The sequence below is a fragment of the Montipora foliosa genome, chromosome 3 (genome assembly GCF_036669935.1).
Source record: "Montipora foliosa isolate CH-2021 chromosome 3, ASM3666993v2, whole genome shotgun sequence".
Classification (NCBI taxonomy): Eukaryota; Metazoa; Cnidaria; class Anthozoa; order Scleractinia; family Acroporidae; genus Montipora; species Montipora foliosa.
Window position 1 is genome coordinate 64482707 of NC_090871.1, and position 10963 is coordinate 64493669.

Consider the following 10963-nt stretch of genomic DNA (forward strand, 5'->3'; position numbering starts at 1 on the left):
CTTCTTTCCGTTTCACCACTGAAGATCAAGACACCGCACCCTCTAAAACACATTTATTGAAGTCTCTCATAGAATATCGCTGCTGAAAAATTATCAGGCCTAACCGTCTAAGCTAGATTAATAATTTAAGCCTATGCTTTGATCTTAAAATGTTGAGCTTTGTCGTAGAGTTTGGAAACCGACAATTTGCAGTGTTTAATGTTGTTTGTTGCCGATTGATGATACAACATTATAAAATAGCGTTTAAAATATTGTCCCTGAGCAGCTAGCGGTGTGTGGTGGTCAAGTGGTTTGGTGACGGGTTAATAATGAACATTCCCAGGTTCGAGTCCTACGTCCATACACTTGGGCTGTCTTTTCAAAAATATATGACCATTTCGCATAATCCATATCAAGCTTTCAGTCTTCTAAATTAACGATAATAGTCAATTCAGAGCAAATTAAGAATTAACGATAATCGTAAATTCAAGGTAGAGAATGGGTTCAATCGCACGGATGTTGGAAATTTGTCGGAAACGTTATAGCAACCTCGTTCCCAGGGCTGTTCACCGCCGAGAGCCCTCGGCGGTGGAAAGCCCTGGGAACGAGGTTGACGTTATGGGCCATTTCGGAATTGCGTAGGGAACAAGGAGAGTTTCAAATTTGAACCAATCGATAAATCGACACCATCTCTCCAAGTCTGACGCTTTTAGGTCGAGCAGACATCAAGTTACGGACTTTTAAACATAGTTAAAAATCCATACAAACGTCTCTAATTTTGAGGCTGCTTCCCCCAAAACCATAATTTATACACTCTTTAAAATTTTTTATCAGATTTGGGACAACTGGAAAATCCTGTCATGGACCTATTTTGAAATAGTTGAGGTGAAAATCACTTTGTTTTCCTATTTTTATGAATATTACAGAAATCGTAAAAAATTTCGAAGGGAAGAACGTCGTGCAAGGACGAAGAGACTGATTAAGGGTTTTTTTGTGGTAATATAGTAGGCAATTAAGCAGAAAAAAACAATTAACATGTGTAACCTCTCGCAAGCTGGTATCACCGAAAAGTGGGGATAAATAATACTCTTCCAATAATTATTGTACCAAACAGTTAACAACAAAGAGCTGAAGTAGTTAGTTGCCAAAGAAAGTTAGTTGTAGTTAGTTGTTCTCGTGATTAAGAAAAAAAGCCTCCCGTCTCAACAAATCAGCGTTCAGTAATTTTTCCCGTAAGTGATAAAGGTTGAAATAGCACCGTAGAAGATTCAATGCGTTTCGAACGTTAATTATGCCTGGTTTTCACTAGCGACGCAAGAACAAAGGGCAAGCGTAAATGCAACCTCGAACCCAGGTTCTCTCTCCTCGTCGTGGAGAGAGAGCCTGGGTTTGAGGTTGGCATAAATGCAAGTTCAAGAATTCGAGTCAAGTGAAAACGAACCACAACGCAAGCTTAAGCACAAGGACACGACGCAGCGACAAAAAAACACTAGTTCCATAAACTCTTGTCCTTAGGCCATCGTAGCTTTATTGACAAAATAACACAAACAGCGGTGATAAACATTGTATTCCAACGCATTACGATATATATATATAGTTTTCAAAAATTGTGACGGTCACTTTTGAAAATGTGTGTTGACTAGCATACGAAACGTCAAGTTTTATAAAACTGCGTTGGAATACAATGTTTATCACCGCTGTTTGTGTTATTTTCTTAATCACACTAGTTCCATGTTCTCTCTTACAACGTGGCGCTGCAAGTGGAATCTGGAACGGGTCTTTTTCATTGGACGAACATCATAGCTTGCGCTGAGCTTGCGTTACGTCCCGTTTTCACACAGCGGAATCGAATGCAAGCGTAAGCGCACGCACGAGGAATCAAAAGGAAAAATTTTGATCCTACGCTTGAGCTCGTGCTTGCGTTCAGCCCCGTTTTCAAGGCGAAATAAGCACTCTTCGTGATTGCGTTTGCCTGCGTTGCTAGTGATAACAAACCAGAATTTACTCCCTGCCAATATTGTAGTGGAAAAGTCAATCATTTAACTCCCTGAAGAAGTCAGGCCGTGCCTGACGAAATATTGGTAAATCATAAAAAATATATATATATCCTCACAGCCGTACAACCAGCCTTGCAGTATTATTTTGTTTTAAATCTACAAATTATTTGCTGGTTAGATCTCCCAAGATCCGTCGGTTCCACTTTGTTCAGCTGGCCTTTGCAAAAAAAAAAATTGTCTACAAGTGGCCATGGAAAACAACGAGTTGCTGGTTGAAATCGCAAAAGATTCAACCCCATACCGCCTACATTGCCGTCACAAAAAGCTACCAATCGAAATTTGCATATTTTATATGCGAACTATTGACTCTATCGATATGTCGATCCGCCGGATTGATGAAGCGATCAACGACAATTTCCTTCCTTGCTAAAATGTAAAAACGTTCTCTGGTCAATCAGTCTATAGCCTTTAAAGGCTATTTAACAATTATTCCATGAGCGCGCGTTGGATATGAGATGGTAAATAGCCAACTCGGCGCTACTCGCCTCGTTGGCTATAACCAGTCTCATATCCAACAAGCGCGAATGGAATAATTGTTTTATTAAATTTCTTTAAACTCCAAAAGTTTAGAAAGTACGAAATGCGAGCGAAAAAAGCGAGCAAATCCGAGCGAAATCAAAAAAAGTTGATGAGAACCGATGCGATGTCGTGTAACACCTTGTGGTCAGACAGACGCAGGCTCGTCACAAAAACATTTCCTTACCTTTTCGCGTACTTCTAAACGTCGGAATTTAACCCAGCTGTCCAGAAAAACTTTTTTGTTTGCTTTCTTCAGAGAGAAATTTCGCTCTCCGGCGAAAAAACGTTTAGCTTGGCAACACTTAGATCAATCATTTACCATATAAGGTCAAACCAAGGTATATGAGCTGATAACCGAGATTGAGTGAACCAATCAGAGCACGAGAATTGCATTATCCCAGATTGAGAATTTTATAATCACCGATAATCACTTCGCCTTCGGCGAATAATTGCTAATTAGTATAAATACACAGGTGATTATACAAAATCGCGCGCTCTCATTGGCTCACTATCTCGGATTATCAGCCGATAATGACCTCGACGGACAAAATGGCTGCCAGTAGTCGTTTTGCCACTGAAAGTGAAGATGATTTTCGCCTTGAAATGTTTTTTTTTCCCCTCTTTTTTGAAATGATTACCAGTGTATTTATACTAAAAAACTTCGCCTCAGGCTCAGTGATTATCGGTGAATATTCACCGATAATCATGCACTTCGCCTTCGGCGAATAATTGTTAATTATTTAAAGAGGGCTCAAGACTTGCAGTTGTGCTGTTCATTGGCAATTTCTTCCCCAGAGTCCGCTTACCTTTTGCGTAGCATCAAAAGATTAGTGGTTTTCATTTACGTAATCGGGGGGCATGTCTTTTGACTTAAGCAATACAAAAAGTTCAAGTTTTAACGACTGAAACAAAACTAACCGTCTTTTTCAGTTCATTATAGCGACACCAAGATAGACGTCGCATAAACATGACAACACATGATGACGTCACATAAAAACCACTGAAACATTTTGTGCTCAAGAATTCGGTAGAGGCGACGACTTAAATTGAACACCCTTGAAAAGAAAAGAAGCGGATTCACTTCAATAAAATAGACGCAACTTGTTCATCCTAGTGTTATACGTGAATCTATTATTGTGAAACAAAACCTTGAGCTTTTGTCTCTCCACTTCGTCTTATCTGTAAGCTGTGGACCGTAGACAGTTTCCGTATGAGAGAAAAAGCCCTCTGGCGTTTTTTCGGCACAAAATTTGCCATTAAATCACGAAATGATGACACATAAATTTCGCGTGGTGGTCCTTTTTGTGGGATAAACGGTTAACCGTGTAAGAGAAAACATGATGTCCCAACAAACCACGACATTCGTTTGCGTGCGCACACAAGAATTAAGTTTAGATAGGCTTCTCTTTTACGTCTATTTTTGGAAGGACAAAAATTAAAATAAGATAAAGTAATTTAGGTAACGACGGTTTGTCTATCAGACGGTTTGGTATTAGATTTTAACCCGATCCAATTGCCAAAAAAATGGAAACCTAAAAACTATAGTAGAGGCATACTATTTTCCTTCAGTATATATGTAGACAAACTAGATGCCTGAACTTTGAAGGGTACCCTATCAAAATTTATATAGGGGCGAAATCCCACGCGTGCCTATCCTGGATAAGGGAGAGTGCGTTCTATCCTCGAACAACAACTATGAAATTGCGAACGAGTGCTGTCGTAACAAGCGGAGCAGTAAAGGAACTAACTCTTGGCTCCCAGGGATTCGAAAGATCTCTGATTGACAGTGGCATATAAAGAGTAAAGTATTTCCTTACCTTATTCGCGCTTGACAAAATGGGGATCAAGTTAAGGATTGGCCGTCCTCCGCAGGCGAGCGACTGATGGTCTTCAACTTGTGGAATGGCAACAGCAAGGCGGCTCTTCAAATTTCGTAGCAACTTGTTGCTAATGAAGTTGGCCACCAGGTAGTTAACGGAAATTCAACCTTTCAAATGTAAATTGAACCGCTTTTATCAGTATCTCAGTACTTGTGGTCATGCAGTTATCCGCAGATATATGCAAACGAAAAACGCGCTTTATCTTGGTTCAGATTATAGCTGTTCGTGTGCGACAAACTCTTAACAGCCGGAGTGTTAAATTGCAGAAAGTACCAGAAAATAAAGTCACCACAAATATAATTACACAATAAATTGACTTAATACTGAAGCGTTAAGGAGATTCACGTCATGTCATTTTCTTGGCATATTTACAATCTGGCAAGTCTTTGTGTTAATAATGTTTAAAGTGCAGATACTGACAAAGAACGTTAGAAAAGACAACAATGAATGACATAATTGGTTTCCTCAACAACCCCCTCGCCATTCCTTAACTAATAAGATTACGGTCTGCTGTGCCACGCGCTTTTGTTATTTTTTAGGTTTGACCCAAGTCGGTCAAAAGAATTAATTGAATCAAGTTAAATCATGCATGATTATCCAGCAAAAATCGCCATGCGATATTGAGTTTTTGTGGTAGTGTAAGTGCACTACTACACACTATGTCACCGGGTTGTATGAGTGGAAGAGTGGAAGAGTGTAAGAGTGGAATAGTGTAAGAGTGGAAGAGTGTAAGAGTGGAAGAGTGTAAGAGTGGAAGAGTGTAAGAGTGAAAGAGTGTAAGAGTGTAAGTCCGGGGTGACAATAGGCCCGCAGCATAACTCCAAAATTGGCAAGAATTTGTGACGCTGATGAATAATAAAGCAGCTGCTATTTCCAAAATGATGGAATTACCTGGTGATAAATAGCCTCGTCTAGGAGAATAACAGCCAAAGTACGATAGAAAAATTGAACGTAGCAAAAATCTACCAAAATATTTTTCGCCGATGGTAATTTTGTATATTCGCGGTTCAAGATTTATGTTGTTTTCACGTCGAAAATGTTGTTGCTGATGGCAAAAATTATATTTCAATTTAGATCGACACTTCCTGTAAACTTCCTAAAAACTGTTTACTTTCTTTTTTTTTTTATCAATATTCGTTTTGTATAAAGCAGGCTAACAAAATCTGTACCTTGCTTAGTTCGCATCGAGCGTTAAAATAGAATTTTCGATGCTATGATTCTGACACAGCAAGTCGTACATTTTGAGGTCACCCATCTAGATACTAACCCCGCTCGACAGCACTTGAATTCCGAATAAATTAGGCGTGGAAAGGTGTCAAAAACTCAGATACGCTTAAACTTCAGGTGCAAAGAAGGGAACTGGAAAATGAGTACCATGTCACCCTCGAAGCCAATGTATCTCGATTCCCTTTTACTTTCTTCAATCTTTCTGGGTTTAGTATTTTACAAGTAACCACATGTATTTTCAGCGCCCGGCTATTTACCTAAGACATCTACCATGGCACTACCGTGATTTATGACACCCAAACAATACCGTGTACCAATAGACCTTATTCACGATGTCAGCCATCTTTACACGCGCACAGAGAATGATGGGATAATTACTTGGTGACATAGTCTCTTGGGGGACAAACATTTTCAATGGCGTCCGAAAGAGATGTCAATACAGCTGTTTTCTAAGTGGAAGGTGGATCACTTAAAAACGTTTCTGAAAAAAAGAGGAGTTGTTTTGTCGGGGAGAAAAGTAGAGCTAGCTGAAAAGGCGTATTACACGTGGAGGCTGAAACTCGAAGTCGCTTAAACTACACGAGAGGAAGAAGACGATGTCTCAACGAGATGAAGAGAAAAGTTGACCATAGAATCGATTGTCAGTCTTCCTTTTCTCAGTAGCCTTAAAGAAGGATGAGAAGAGGGCAGGATGGGGTAGAAGCATATATGCAGCCGTCAGCAAAGGCCGTGAAGCAAGGAAGGACTTTACTGAGCTCGGAACACATACACAGAGTGAAATTTCACTAAATTAGTGCAGATGTGAAATACTGTTCGTTCAGCAAATACCCCTTTAGATATAAGCTTGGAAGTGGATCCCGTTTCCCTGACAAAATTAAATCTGCATCCAGTGGAGGTACGAACTCAGTTAATTCCCGCTGAAACGAGGCGAAATATAAATGTTAGCATGTTTTTGATAGCGTCGCATTACTGAAACAATCACGTGAAATGTTTTCTCATGTATTTATACCAGTGTTCGATAATTGATTAACGAGGCGTTAAGTTAGAGAATCGTCAAATCTTTAACAGTCTTTCATCCAAATAGATGGCGTAAATTTATACCGTTAAATTTATTCTCCAAAGTTAACGAGAAAAATAGAAAGCGCGAGAAATTATCTGTGCTTTTTCTGCTTCTTACATGTCTCGCATAGCTGCTGGTTGAGGCATGACAAGCGCAATAATAGCATGTTTAATGATTGTCTTTAAAATGGTCATTATATACGATGTCTTAAAAAAGGACAGATAATAGCACTAATATCAATAATTATTTCCTATCTGGAGACGTCTAGTCAGACAGACGCGTGCTTCGATCAGGTTCGGAGAGAACGTTTATCTACAATGTGCATTCGTGTGTCTATAGGTCAGAAAATTAAAAACAATGGCCTGTAGTCTGTATGCTCTGTATCTGTGCTTTGAATGAGACTAAAACCAGACAAATTTGACAATTAGCCTATGTGTGCAACCATCGCGTTTGCGTCTGCAGACTCTCTATATAGCTACAGTCTCGTGTCGGAGAGGCTGCGATTCTTTTGGCCAGCAACATAACATGGCAGATACGGCGGCCATTTTGATTTGTATTGTTTCAAATAGCTATTATGGGATGATGCCTAGGGGGAAATGCATATTAATTCGCCCCCTGAACATATAATGTCTTTCGAAACAATAGAAATCAAAATGGCTGCCCGTACCTGCTCGTGCAATTTTGGTTATTTTGCGCAGTCTCAGAAATGACGTGGTTACTTTCGGAAATGCCCCAATCTCGTTCCCAGACCTTAGGATAACGAGAGCCCCTGGGAACGAGATTGGAACTGCCCATTGGACGAACATTATACACCCTTTTAATAAGTCTAATATATGCCGTTTTCCGCTAATGAGGTCGAACTCATGCTTTCAAATTTTATTCAGAAATGTGCAAAGGCCTAAAATGACTTTTCCGATTTCTTTTCTTGGTTTAAGCCTTTGTACATTTCTGAATGAAATTTGAAAGCACGAGTTCGACGTCATAAGCGGAAAACGGCATATATTAGCTTGTGTCCCGTTTTCACACAGCACAATCGAATGCCAGCGTAAGCTCACGCACGAGGAATCAAAATGAACAATTTTGATCCTGCGCTCGTGCTCGTGCTTGCGTCAGGCCCGTTTTCAAAGCGAAATAAGCGATCTTTGTGATTGCGTTTATGCTTGCCCTTGCAACGATAACAAACCAGAACTTACTCCCTCCCAATATTGTAGTGGAAAAGTCAATCATTTAACTCCCTGAAGAAGTCAGGCTGTGCCTGACGAAATATTGGTAAATCAAAAAATAGATATATATCCTCACAGTCGAACAACCAGCCTTGCAGTATTATTATTTTTTTACTTTACAAATTATTTGTTTGTTAGATCTCCCAAGATCCATCGCTTCCCCTTTGTTCATCTGGCCTTAGCAAAAAAATAGTCTACAAGTGGAAAAGTGCAGAGGTGGAGGGAAAACAACGAGTTGCTGGCTGAAATCGCAGAGTCAACCCTACATTGCCGTCGCAAAGGGCTACGAATCGAAATTTGCATATTTTATGCGAGCTATTGACTCTATGATATTTCGATCCGATTGATGAAGCGATCAACGACAATTTCCTTTCATGCTAAAATGTAAAAACGTTCTCTGGTCTATCAGTGTATAGCCGAGAGCTTATGTTTTTTAATCTTTTTTACTAGAGAACGTTTTTACATTTTAGCATGACATGTCCTACCCTGGTTACCGCTCTATGTTTAGTTTCCTTTCAGTTCTCTTTGGCCAGACGGAACCGCTCCCTGATGAGTTAAGAGAACTATTCTCCCTACCGCCAGCATAAGGGGGTCTGCGTATACCAGACCTGAAAGCTGAAGTCCTACGCGGCAATACGCTGCCTCAGAGTTAATAACAGCACCGCATGTAGCAGCTATACGAATGACTTTTTTTCAGGTTTTTGGCCCTAACGGAGAAATGGGGAAAGAATGCAAACTTTTTTCTGAGCAACCTAGAGGACAAACTTTCCCGTAAGAACGGCGAGTCTTATGCCATTGCAATATCTTCGCTTAATGAGAACACGCAGATGTTTTGAAATTCTAAGATCAGTCCACACATGTGTTCTACGGTCTAGAACCCCTTTTCACAAGAATTTACTTTTTAGATGACTAAGGAATGCGACATTTTTTAATTGTAGTTTTTATAATGATTTATTAGAATAGTTTTTTTTAAGTTTTGTGGTAGACCGTGTATTTTACTTAGATCTGTAGAGTTTTACTAATTGTTTTAATTAAATTAAGTATATCGTTGGTGATTTTCCTTTACTCCCAATGCTCTGACAACGGTCTAACGCACAATCAGTTAGTCGTCCGAAGTAGGGCTGATGCTCGACGCATCAACCATTCAATCTTTTCGCGGTGGTAACAGGATCTTTATCAATTCGTTTACTAACATCAACGTTTTGTGTGTGGTATACCTAACAATAGTTTTGTGCTCTGTACGTGTTCTATCGTAGTTGCATTTTGACAACAGGGCAAAATAATCTTTTTTATTTGTTTGTTTATTTATTTATTCATTAACATTAAATGGTTCCTTACTTACCCTGAAACGATGTACATCTACACATAAATTAAAATTGCCCCATGTCCCTACTCCAACCCTAGACCAAAACTATTTCATTAGGAAATTCCTTACATTTGTCTTAGAGTTAGTTTCACTACGAATGCCCTTTGGCAAAAGGCCTATTTCCATATATTAAAATTCATCTTGAAAGAGAGGTTTAGAGGACAAAGACAATGGAAAATGAGTGGATGGTATGCAAATATTTTTCACGTTATAAATTCCAACGTGTTTCTATTGCTTTTGTCCTCACTGCCTCACTATCAAGCTGAATATTTGATATTTCTAAAATGGCCCATTAACTCCAAATGTCAATAATTATGTGAAATATTATTATGGGTACATCTGTTCTCGCAAAATTTATCTTTTAAAGTAAAATTATCATGATGCGTAAAGGAATAATGGCCAGCTTCCCAGTAGGATGGCCTCGGTTCGATTCCCAACCTCGGCTTTATAGAAGTGGGTTGGGTTTGTTGGTTTTCTTGTTTGCTCGGCCGAGAGGTTTTTCTCCAGGTACTCCGGTTTTCCCTTTTGCACAAAAATCAACCTTTTATTGATTTGATTTGAATTAACTTGAGTTCCTTTCAATGTAGAGTGTCCCCATGCAATCAGTGCCCCAGCGCTACAAGACTTGACACCGTAAAAGTCCATCATCATCATCATCATCATCATTATTATTATTATTATTATTATGATGATTATTATTATTATTATTATTATTATTATTATTACTATTATTATTATTATGTATGGTTGAGAACAAGACATACGATGGTAAGTGGTTTATGTATCCCTTATCATAATGTACTTAAATTGGGTAAGTACTGTGACGATCCCCGTTCCGCTGAACAATGGTAACGTAGGCTCTGGGGATGAGATCTTCAGCGTTTGTTGCCTGTTGCCTGCGCATGCGCTGTATGTGAAATCAGGTTTTAAACAACCCCGATGTAGTCAAGACCCTTGTCAAGACCGAAACTTCACAGACATAAATTATGTATATATTATTCAAAGAGGGCTCAAGACTTGCAGTTATGCTGTTCATTGGCAATTTCTTCCGAGAGTCCGCTTACCTTTTGTGCAGCATCGCTCGGAACACCTATCAGTTGTTTTCATTTACGTAATCGGGAGGCATGTCTTTTGACTTAACATGAGGAGCTTAACTTGGGTCAGGAATGTGGGTCGTCGCTGGGGTAAAAAAAAACGATTACCGAAATCTCAGTGGGAGTTGTAACAAGACTCTCACTAAAAGGCAGAGCGAGAGACAAAGGGAGAGAGAGGTGTTAATCTCGACACATTTGTTGGGCCGACTTCGTCATAAAGTTTTAATGACGACAAATAACTCAAATTACTTTAAATTAATATTTTGAGTGATGTGTCAAAATAGTCCAGAGTCGATCCAGAGGCACAGTAAATCAATCTGAAATATTTTCTAAAACACGGTTTACAACGGCCAGCATCATGCAATTAAAAAATGGAAAATTATTTCTTTATTCTCTTTATTTCAAATTAATTTAAACACAGGCAAATTATATCTTAACTTTCAGGCTACCGAGATGCAACTTGTTTTGCCCGGCATACACTTTTCTCAACAGCAACGGTGAATTGGTTCTTTTCTGATTTTAAAGCAAACCATTTTTAAGTTTTATACTTATGGAACT

The 10963-nt window shown here is 39.1% G+C and overlaps 1 protein-coding gene across 3 annotated transcripts in view; it reads right to left on the bottom strand.

The window, feature by feature from the left end:
• The window catches only part of LOC137997945 (E3 ubiquitin-protein ligase MARCHF2-like), a 37666-nt gene extending 33080 nt beyond the window's left edge, over window positions 1–4586 (bottom strand). For 2 of the 3 annotated variants that reach the window (XM_068844281.1, XM_068844278.1), the window contains exon 1: window positions 4373–4586. The gene's annotated coding sequence lies outside the window, so the exon portion shown is untranslated. Of the gene's footprint in view, window positions 1–2739; window positions 2867–4372 lie in introns of those variants that run through there. The other variant, XM_068844280.1, reaches the window with a different exon arrangement.
• Between the last annotated feature and the right edge of the window lie 6377 nt (window positions 4587–10963).